This window comes from Paramormyrops kingsleyae, chromosome 3, assembly GCF_048594095.1.
Source record: "Paramormyrops kingsleyae isolate MSU_618 chromosome 3, PKINGS_0.4, whole genome shotgun sequence".
Taxonomy (NCBI): domain Eukaryota; kingdom Metazoa; phylum Chordata; class Actinopteri; order Osteoglossiformes; family Mormyridae; genus Paramormyrops; species Paramormyrops kingsleyae.
The window spans coordinates 40100625-40112664 of NC_132799.1; positions in this window are offsets into that span (position 1 = coordinate 40100625).

Genomic DNA, 12040 nt, shown 5'->3' on the forward strand with positions numbered 1-12040 from the left:
CTGTTTATATAATTCAGCAAAGGGGAACAAAACACGCTAAAATGCATGTGGCTTCCTGTAGGGTGTTATGTATTTTTTTCGCTATTAAGACACTATGTGTTTGCGTGACAAATTGCTGCCTTACACGCAAATATCCAAACTGGACTGTGATGGCCGAGGCTGCCCAGGTTACTTCATTTTTTGTTCAAGTACTGGAGGGTAACTCTTTTACCGCCGTTTATAGGTGAAAAACGCACAATTACGTATTGCTTTATGAGCAGTAGGGATTTCGTACAGACTGTGTAACTTACATCGCTGGTCTTGAATATGCGTTTTTTTAATAAACACAAAATAGGGGGAATACTCAGTTATTTACCTTACATCTGTTCTTGTTGTTTTACTTTACCGGCAGATTGTGAACAAGAGTACGTGTTTGCGGTGCGTTCACGTCGGCTTTAAGGGCTGGTCCAGCACGGTTCAAGGCTGTCTAACAAGTCGCTAGTGAGCCGTAAAGTCTCCAACCCTCAGACTTATTTACGTTGTAAGCTAATTATAAATGGCTGCAAGTCACGAACAAATTAATAAGTTTTAACATTGCCAGTTATTAATTCAAATACATTTATGTTTGTTTAAAAATACATTAATGGCTATTCTGCATAAAATATTTTATAATATAAAATATTATTTGAAATACATGCACTAAAAAAATAATAGTTCTTACAGGACTATTCCAGTGCCGTGCACACAGAAAAAGAAAATTTTATTCCGCTATGCAATTTCTTTTAAAGGAGGTATGGTACGGTGAAGGATTTCAGGGACCTCTTCCAATTACGATATATTTTTTGATGTTAAAAACAGCTCTCAACGGACTTGTAGGCTAACGTGTAGAATCGATTAATTCGCACACACTCGGCCATGAGCGCGCTGCGAGCCCATGAGCGGCGGGCCGTCGCACCAAGATAGCGCCGCTCTACAGCCACCGGAAGGCCATTGCTCGCCGCTGTTTCGTTTTCTCACATTTAATCAGCTTTTATTTCCAGCTCCTTTCCCACCTCTCCTCCTTAGCATAGTATAGTGAGTCATCGGCCCTGTCACAGCGCTGGGGTGGGCGGGGGTGTAATGCTGCGGTGCGCTACTGGAGCACCCTGATCTTTCAGCATTAGCATCAGATAAACGCCCAGATGGTTAAATAGATAATTCTGTAACTTCGTATTGGGAATTACTGGACCAGGACATGCATGTCCATGTATGACAATGTCTGTCACATGATTGCATGCATTCATTCATTTTATTTAGCAGATGCTCTTGTCCAAAGCAATGTACAAGTGAGTCAAATAGCACATAACAGACATACAGCTCTAAAGGAGTCAGTTAGGCATACATGTAGCTAGGCTGAGCTTTCCAGTTAATGTTTAAGCATTGTAGGAGCAAGAGCAATACAACACCTTCCAGACAAACCAATAAGTAAGATAATTATTGAAATCAACAGATCTTGTACTATTATAAGTGATGAGTTGATTATGAGTTGATGTGATCTTTGTGAAGCTGTAAAATTAATCTAATTACTTTTGTCTTGTGTTAAAAATTACATCTAGGGCTTTTATGTAATGGTGTCTTTAAATTATTTCTGTATGTAAAGCATTATGACTGGATTGTTTTATTTAAGACTTGGACACTAGTGCTATTTGTGACCCGGCACGTGTGCTGAACTCTCGTGTTTGGGAGTCACATGCTGGTTCCCTTGAATATTTCTTTGACGGATGCACTGTGTGCTATGCTGTAACACTCCAAGAGTCAACCAATACTGTGACAAGGTTAATACATGATGATAGCTCCAGTCCCCATCCTTAGGCCATGAGCAGTTACTTAAAATACATCCCAGTAATCCAAATCAAATTTAATCCATTCTCTGATTTCAGTATTTATTTTCTCATGCTAACTTAATTAAAAACAGAATTTATCACAAACACCAGGAAATAAGTAAACATGTGGGACTGAATTTAGTTTGGATTATTTTTATAAAAATAAATAACTTTTCATACCTGCTGCCGCTGCTGTAGATGGACCTACGGGCAGTAGACGTCTTCACATATCCACACAGGTCTGGTATGAACCTGCATTAAGCATCACCTTCAGGAAAAGGAGCATGAGATCTAGGCAGCACTGTTGATTCCACAAAGAAGGGAGCCATGGAGGACCAGCTGGGTTAGGCCTTCTGGACCTGTCTAGGTAAGACCCAATGGGGGTGGTGGGGGGCACTCAAAGCAAAGATATCTGGCGAATATCCAGGGTGGATAAAATGGGACACCCCCCCCACAAAGGTCCAGTGCTCACCCCTGTCCAGTACTCCTGTGATATGTCGCTACAGGATTTACTGGTGAATTGATAGATTTTGTGCAGGCTTCTACTTGTGACTACAGCTCTTTGTAAGTATTCTGATTAAATTTAGTCCATTTATCAGATACTTTCTACCCAAAGAAGCTTTTTTTAAATTACACAATGACAGTAGCAGTTCCAGGGTCCCCAGTTAACCATTTAGGAAAATTAATATTGGTTTAATTTAAACAATTCTCACCCTACAGGCCATTAATTGAGACCTGGGGCAGTCATTCCTGTCTTATGAAGTAGGTGCCCATTTCTGGCCTGCATACAGGATGTCGTTTTTAGATCAGGCACATAGGACAGCCAGGATTTGCAAAGTTCTCCACTGCTCTCGCCCGGCTGCGGATTTCACCAAATTACATCCTCTCCAGCAATCAAGAGTGGGGTCAAACCAGCCCGAAACAGTGCCGCCATTGTCCTGCCCCAGCAGAGTGGCTGGAACACCGCATGTTCGGGCTTTAAAATATCATTTCATTCTGTAGAAAAGGGACATCCTCAACCTTGGGGATGTGGTTTTCCTTTTTACATCATATGTGTTGTCATATAACCTATGGATTGTGGAACTGGGGGGAGGCGGGGGGGGGGGGGGGGGGATTTTCAAATTTAATGCAGACCAATAAAACTGTATTAATAAATGCCTGAATTATATTATATATAATTTGTGATTTTTAGGCAGGGCATATGATACTGATTACTCACTGAGTACTCCTGATTTGATATTTACCAATCAACAGTATTCTCAAACTATATGTTTAATGTTATATCATCGGCAGCACTGGCCCTGTTGCAGTGTATCTGGAGGTAAGCAGGCTTTGATACTTTAGGGAAAAAAAACGAGGCAGAAACTTATATCTGAGTTTTCCAAAAGCAAACAGACCAGTGGACAGGACTTTATGCCCCCCCTTGCCCAGCTTGTTCAGATGTGTTCCATGGTCCATTATATAACCATCAGCCAGGTAGGGAGCTGGCCGAATAACAAGGCTTTTGCACCTTATCTAAATTATCCTTTTAATGAAATAAAAAATAGGGGTGTTTCTAAAATTCTTAAATCAGGTTTTGCTCACTGCCTGTGGTAATTCTGCTTTAACACAAGCATTATATTAAAATACTATCATGCCCTAATTACTGTTTTTGTATATTATTTGTTTGAATTTGTGGTGATTAGTTTGTATACTGTAATACCCTCGGTTCTATGTAGGTAGAGTTCCCCTTGGGATCCATATCAGTTTTGGGGTGCTATGTGTGGAGAGCTTGCAAACCCCACCCATACACTGGCCCAGTTGCAGTATATCGGGAAGTAAGCAGGCTTTGATACTTTAGGAAAAACCAAAAGCAGAAAGTTATATCTGAGTTTTCCAAAAGCAAACAGAACAGTGGACATGCTGGCCATGCCCCCCCCTTGTTCAAGATGTGTTCTATGGTCCATTATATAAGACCTTGGGGTAGGAGTTGAACCCCCAACCCTGGAAGTGTGCACTTTTAGCACCACCCACTGATTCACCGTGTTATTCACATTACTGTTTTTTTTCCCGCAATCAGTATGAATCATTATACACAGCTGCCTTTCTTAGTTTCCAAATTTAAGGCTTTGACACCATTTAAATTCAAAATGCAAAACTGTTCAAATTCAAGGCTCACGCTGGTTTTGTGACTGTGATGCCAGTGAAGAGTTCAGCCCAGTGCTGCACACAGGAAAGCTGTAAAATGAGTCGAGTTTGCTGTAAAGCTATAATAAGCTTCCCGTGGACAAAACCTGCACGTGAGTAGCTTCGTTATGTCTACGTGTCACTCGGGGTGCGGAGGAGGGATGAATAATTCAGCGAGCGTGGTCCTGTAACCTGTTATGGCTTTGAAAGGATCCACCACAACACTACAAACATGAAGCCCCCCCCAGAGACCATACAAACAAACTCTCATTGTCTGCCACGACACAGCTGCCCCCCCCCACATCCCATTCAGAGCCCCCAGACTCCCTCAGAACCCCCATATTCCCAAATCCACACACCCAAACTGCCCAGCGACAAGAATTCTGGGTTTCTGCCATTTCGAGAGGTGGACAGACGGCTCATCAGCGGTCGAGGAAATATCCTCCTGCCACGATGATACCCTGAGCATCATGGTCTTTACCTTCATATGGATCTTACCTTATTGTGGTCTTTACCTTCATTTGAATCTTATCAAGATGGGATATGCAAAAACTAATTAATTTCAATACACCTATACTCATACTGGTACAAATGGCGAACAAAGTGTCACTTAATTTCTGTGCCTTCATATAGATCTTACTTCCTTGTAGTTCTTAACTTCTTATGGTCAATGACCATGATGCTCCCCAACCCCCCCAGTACTGTATTGTGTGACCATGATGAAGGTGCCACTTTCTAAAAAAAAGAAGCAGGCCCTGCTGTATATGGTATGTGAGAGAGCCATTGCATGTCCTCCTCTGTTTGTTTTTAAAGTCATATACAGGGATATCAGCGGATACACACCTTTCTAGCCTGTGTTGCCCTGAGGCCTGAAATGAAAACTGCATGAAGCATGGCAACTTAAAAATTCACAGCAGAAACAGGATACTGCCACTCCAGGCATGTAACATCCTTTTTAAATGTTCTTCACAATCTTGATCTGTGGGTTCAGCTGGAAGATGGAAGTCAACTGTCACTAAAAAGAATATCCAGTCTTGTCTTAATTACGCAAGAAGGAACACTCAATGTCCTGAAACCATTAGGGAAGAGGCTCCTGGTTTGGCTTTACCAAGGTAGAACCTTTTGTCCTGACTTCCAAAAGATGTCGAAAGGAAGATCGCATTGGAGGCTAAGGATAACGTTAAAAGTTTCTTCCAGTATTTTAACTCTAAAAGAGCTCTAAAAGCTGAAATTACTAATCTGCAGGATAGTAAGGGTCTTATAATTGAAAACGACATTGACATAGTAAATGAGTTCAATGATAGTTTTGCACGGGTATTCACTGTTGAGGACACTAGTAATTTACCAGTTCTTATTACTAATCCAACATCGTCTATAACTAATATACACTCACCTAAACGATTATTAGGAACACCATACTAAAACGGTGTTTGACCCCCTTTCGCCTTCAGAACTGCCTTAATTCTACGTGGCATTGATTCAACAAGGTGCTGAAAGCATTCTTTAGAAATGTTGGCCCATATTGATAGGATAGCATCTTGCAGTTGATGGAGATTTGTGGGATGCACATCCAGGGCACGAAGCTCCCGTTCCACCACATCCCAAAGATGCTCTATTGGGTTGAGATCTGGTGACTGTGGGGGCCATTTTAGTACAGTGAACTCATTGTCATGTTCAAGAAACCAATTTGAAATGATTCGAGCTTTGTGACATGGTGCATTATCCTGCTGGAAGTAGCCATCAGAGGATGGGTACATGGTGGTCATAAAGGGATGGACATGGTCAGAAACAATGCTCAGGTAGGCCGTGGCATTTAAACGATGCCCAATTGGCACTAAGGGGCCTAAAATGTGCCAAGAAAACATCCCCCACTCCATTACACCACCACCACCAGCCTGCACAGTGGTAACAAGGCATGATGGATCCATGTTCTCATTCTGTTTACGCCAAATTCTGACTCTACCATTTGAATGTCTCAACAGAAATCGAGACTCATCAGACCAGGCAATATTTTTCCAGTCTTCAACTGTCCAATTTTGGTGAGCTCGTGCAAATTGTAGCCTCTTTTTCCTATTTGTAGTGGAGATGAGTGGTACCTGGTGGGGTCTTCTGCTGTTGTAGCCCATCCGCCTCAAGGTTGTGCGTGTTGTGGCTTCACAAATGCTTTGCTGCATGCCTCGGTTGTAACGAGTGGTTATTTCAGTCAAAGTTGCTCTTCTATCAGCTTGAATCGGTCGGCCCATTCTCCTTTGACCTCTAGGGGTCAACAAGGCATTTTTGCCCACAGGACTGCCGCATACTGGATGTTTTTCCCTTTGCACACCACTCTTTGTAAACCCTAGAAATGGTTGTGCGTGAAAATCCCAGTAACTGAGCAGATACTCAGACCGGCCCGTCTGGCACCAACAACCATGCCACGCTCAAAATTGCTTAAATCACCTTTCTTTCCCATTCTGACATTCAGTTTGGAGTTCAGGAGATTGTCTTGAACAGGACCACACCCCTAAATGCATTGAAGCAACTGCCATGTGATTGGTTGATTAGATAATTGCATTAATGAGAAATTGAACAGGTGTTCCTAATAATCCTTTAGGTGAGTGTATATATAACTGAAGCTGATGTTTTGCAAAGCCTAGCTAAGCTCAAAATAAATAAATCACAGGGCCTTGATGGCATCTTACCTATAGTGTTAAAAGAGATGAGGGATATTATTTGCCGACCCTTAACTTTACTGTTTCAAAAATCCTTATCTGAAGGTGTGGTACCTTCTGATTGAAAGCATGCCAACATAACGCCCATTTTCAAAAAAGGGGATAGAAGTAATTTGTCAAACTATAGGCCAATCAGTCTAACTTGTATAAGTTATGTTATGGAGGCTATAATCAAAGAGAAAATGGTAGATTACCTGGACTCAAATAACATTTTGAGGGATAGCCAGCATGGATTTAGGAGAGGTAGATCCTGTTTAACAAATCTGTTGAAGTATTTTGAGGAAGCTACTCAGGAAGTTGATGATAAGAAGGCCTATGATGTCATCTACTTAGATTTCCAAAAGGCTTTTGATGTTGTCCCCCACAAGAGGCTCTCACTTAAACTCAAAGCGACAGGTATTTTAGGAACTGTCGCGACCTGGATTGATAACTGGTTAACGGATAGGAAGCAGCGAGTAGTTATAAGAGGCTCAATGTCACAGTGGGCCTGCGTTCATAGTGGGGTACCGCAGGGTTCAATTTTAGGACCACTATTGTTCCTAATTTACATAAATGATATAGACACCAATATATACAGTAAACTGGTGAAATTTGCAGATGACACCAAGGTGGGTGGTGTAGCAGATACTGAACTAGCGGCTCAGCAGCTACAGCGGGATCTTAATTTAATTAGTGACTGGGCTGACACCTGGCAGATGAAATTTAACATAGACAAATGTAAGGTACTCCATGTAGGGAGCAGAAATATAAAGTACAGGTATTTTATGGGACCTACTGAAATAAAGGTAGCTGATTATGAGAAAGACCTTGGTGTGTATGTTGATGCTTCCATGTCTCATTCTCGTCAGTGCGGGGAAGCAATAAAAAAGGCCAATAGGATGTTGGGGTATATCTCCAGATGTGTGGAGTTTAAGTCAAGGGAGGTAATGCTAAGATTATACAATTCCTTGGTGAGACCTCACCTAGAATATTGTGTGCAGGTTTGGTCACCATATCTTAAAAAGGACATAGCGGCCTTAGAAAAGGTGCAGCGTAGGGCCACAAGAATGATTCCTAGTCTTAGAGGAATGTCATACGAGGAAAGGTTAGTTGAGCTAAATCTGTTCAGCCTCAAGCAAAGGAGACTGAGGGGGGACATGATCCAGGTCTATAAGATTCTAACAGGTTTGGATGCTGTTCAACCAAATAGTTACTTTAGCATTAGTTCAAATACAAGAACTCGTGGCCATAGGTGGAAATTAGCGGGAGAACATTTCAAACTGGATTTAAGGAAGCACTTCTTTACACAGCGTGTAGTCAGAGTATGGAATAGTCTTCCTGATAACGTAGTGCAAGCTGAATCCTTGGGTTCCTTTAAATCAGAGCTAGATAAGATTTTAACAACTCTGACCTACTGTATTAGTTAAGTTCTCCCCAAGCGAGCTCGATGGGCCGAATGGCCTCCTCTCGTTTGTATAGTTCTTATGTTCTTATGTGTCAGGCTTAATGCCAACAGAGGTTATCACCCAGAGCACGCAGTACCTACTGTCAAGCCTAGAGGTGACAGCATCATAAGGGTCTGTTTCTCTTCATTTGGAGTTCCAGTCATGAGAGAGGGGGAGGAAATAGCTCCAAATACCATTTGGAGGAACATCCAGTGTCCCTGTTGGAAAGCTGAAGTTAAAGAAGAATTTCACCTTTCACCATGACCATGCTCCAAAGCAAAAATCGCAGAGAAACGGCTGGAAAAAATACAATGTCTTGGGATGGCCAAGTCAGAGCCTGAACCTCAGTTCTTCGAAATATCTGTGAACTGGCCTAAATAGGAAATGCCCATGGAAGACTCCCCCTACAAGCTGATTGCGCTTAAACAGAAAAGTTTAAAAAGGAAAACTGAGATGTGCTAATTCAGGAGAGTCCAATCCCAACAGACTAACTGACGCTAAGGTATTGATTAAATTATAAAATAGATTAAGTTTATTTTTTTATTTCTCAAGAAGTATCCTGTGACGTTCCCGGTCCCGGAGGGGCGGAACTCGACAGGTGTAGCGAATCTGACTTCATCATCGTAGATATAAAAGGAAGTAGGACCCAAACCATGGTGCGAAGTATTGAGCCAATGTTCCTATTGTGCCTTACCGAGCAGCTTCTTGTCTCTCGTCTCCCCGCTCGCCCCGTGTCTGTAAGTCTTACCTTGGTCCAGCGCCTTTCGTTCTTACCTTTTCTCTCCAGCCCAGCTCCCGTTCCTGATCCGCCTGCCTTGCCCAGCCCAGTGTCCTGTTTTGCCTTCCCCTTCGGTGTCTTATCTACGTCCCTCTTCGTCGGACTGAAATCCCGGACTTCGACCTTCCTGCCTGCCCCCGACTCCGATTCTTGCCTCTCGTTTGGGACACTTCTGCTGCCCTGTCAAGACAGGTTAATAAACCCGGCTTGCCTCGCTTATCTGTGTCCGACTCTCTGTCACTCAACGTCACATATCCATTTGCCTTTTTACTACTGTTGGCTACAGCTCTTAGTACAATACAATGTTCATGATTTGTCTTTAAGGAAATATATAAGTGTGTATATTTTTGATATCCTAAAAAGTTCGAGTTCTGAACAAATTTTTCCAATAAGAAATAATGGAAAACCAATTAATTGGTTCCCGGCCCCTCAAAATTACACCTAAATATGTTTTTTTTTTTTTTTTTTTTAGTATTTAAACACAAAATGAACAGGATAAAACAAGAAGAGCATTTTTTTCTTAATGGCTTCCAAAACGATAAAGATCTTATCCCAACGTTACCCCTGTCCTGCCCCGATCATCCGCTCCTTCCGTGTGCCACGCCCCCTCGATAACCTCGTGTGGGATCCCCATGTGATCAGCTGTTTCTGGTTGTTGTCATTAGACCTCTGTATTAAATCCGCGTTTCAGTTTGTTTCCCCAGTCCGGTCATTGGGTGCGTTCGACTTGCTTACAGCGCTGGCTTAAAGCAACGCATTCTGATCCTGACACAATGCAATTCGGTTAGATGCATTGTGACCTCTCACCCGGCTGCACACACTGGAACCGCCTCCGTGACGACACAACTTTACCCTTATTGGCTGAAGAGTTTAGTTCCACGCATGACGTTTATATCCCAGGTGTCACGCCCAGCTCCGTCCGATCCTTGTGTGTGCCACGCCCACCTCATTACCTCGTGTTAATTCCCAATTGTGATCACCTGTTACCTGTTATTTCGGCTTGTTTCATGTATATTAGTCCACTTCTTCCTTAGTTGGGTGTCCGTCATTGATGTTGGTTTGTTGCCGTCTGCCCCGTGTTTCCGTTAATAAACCCTCTTGTCAGTGGATTATCTCCTTCCTGCCTCGTCCTTCCCCACGAATCTTGACACCAGGCAGTTCCGATGCGTAATCTGCTATTTCTCCCGAATATCATGTAAAGCCCTGAGAACTGGTTTTCAGTTAATTTACCTGGTAAAATAAAGTTTAAATAAATTACATAAATGCTCTAATAGTACATGTAAGTTAGTGGTTTATTTATTGTTAGTTACTGTAATGTTGCGCTGCTTTATTTGGTTAATCGTCCAGTCTGTGAAGAAGGCATTCAATTAAGAATTGCATTGTAGTATGACTCATTTCCTGGCGCGTACAGTTTATATTAGGTCAGCGTTCACGGTACGACTTCTGATATTCAGATCGAGTTCTATGTCAAACTAGTTTGTTCGACTTTCAAGAAATTCGAGTTCTAGTGAGTTCGAGAACCGAGGTACCACTGCAATACCTTTCCAAAATAACCTTTCTGTTAAAGTGCACTCAGCCTTTCCTGTGGGCTAATGTATTATAATTAGTACAAATTCCCCATGCTAGAGGTCACAGGCATCAAATGGAAATTCATTTTGCAGACCCTTCGAATCCATAGGATTCCCAGAACTTTGTCACGTTCATAATCGATCTTTCAGCAGCCGGTATTCTGTCATAAAATACTACCTATCGAGACGTGCTATTGAGCTTTTCTGCGCATGTGCAGTTCCACCGTCTTGGGATTAGGGTTAGGTTTTAGGGGTTAGGGTTAAGGTAAGGGTTTTGGGGGTTTTGGGGGGTTAGGGTTAGGGCTATCGTTTAGCACTACAGTAGCATTTTTCGACAAGGCAGCATATATCGACAGAACACCGGCTCCAGTTTCTCGGGGCTGTGTTTGTCGCGCTGCGAGGATCCACCCTGAATGCGAGATGCAGAAGTGTGAAAACCCGGCACTTGCTGTCAGGATGTGTAGGTACCCCTGTCTGCCAACAGAGTTGCTAAGGAAAGAGAGGTCAGTCACACCTGTACTTATTTCTCATATCTTTGCCCAGGAATTATAAACTAGCATATAAATCTTGCTGAAAGACAAGCGTGCAAACACACACAAACAGACACATACACAGAAGCAGGACGCTGCTCTTTGCTGTGTGCTGCATTTCTGCAGTGGGACGATGGACCCCTCACTGGCTGCCTATGATGGAGATCATATTATCTCCCAATCAGCAGATATTGTGGCATGTTCCCTACAAGATACATTGATTAACTTCATGAGGGTATCAAAACAAACCAAAGGTACTGAAATGCTTTCTGTTTAGTGTACAGTATGGTTGGTTTGTGTGAGTGTGAGCAGGGTTGGATCTAACTTTTCAGGCCCCCAAAGCAAAGCTTTACTGGGGAGACCCCCTACCAAATAAACTGATGATCATTTCACTTCCTAGGCAATGCAGGTAGATCAGTGTCCGGTGTTTTTCTGCCTGGATATATATATATATATATGTGTGTGTGTGTGTGTGTGCCTCACACTTCTGGAACCAGGGTTTCAGTCTCTGCTACAGCGCCATGTGTCAATTTAGGGTTTACTCCAGGAATTCCAGTCCCCCCCCACAGGCCAAAAACATGTTAATGTGATTTGGAGTTCCCTGTAGGCTCCAGAACCCCCATGACCCTGAAGGGAACAAGAAGCTTAATAAAATAGATGGATGGATGACTATATAATATAAATATATTTTTTCATGACTTTATCTGGGTACCGTTGTGCCAACCAGACAGTAGGCAGCTGCCTAGTTGGCCAATGCCTCAATCCGGCCCTGTGTGTGAGTCCTACCAATTGTACCCTATTGGGGAGCTGTGAGTTTACTCTGCCCTCTTGCCCTGGCATCAGGGTTAAGGGTGTGCTTCCTGCTCAGAAGCTGTGTGTTCTTTGTTAAACCAACACAGTGCTCACTGGGCCATAACCCTTTATCGGACAGGTCCATGTGGGGACTCCCTGTGCTGTGGATAGAATGAGCTGCAAGGTCACTAGAATGTCACACATGGAAGAGAACGTCTTTCTCCGGTATG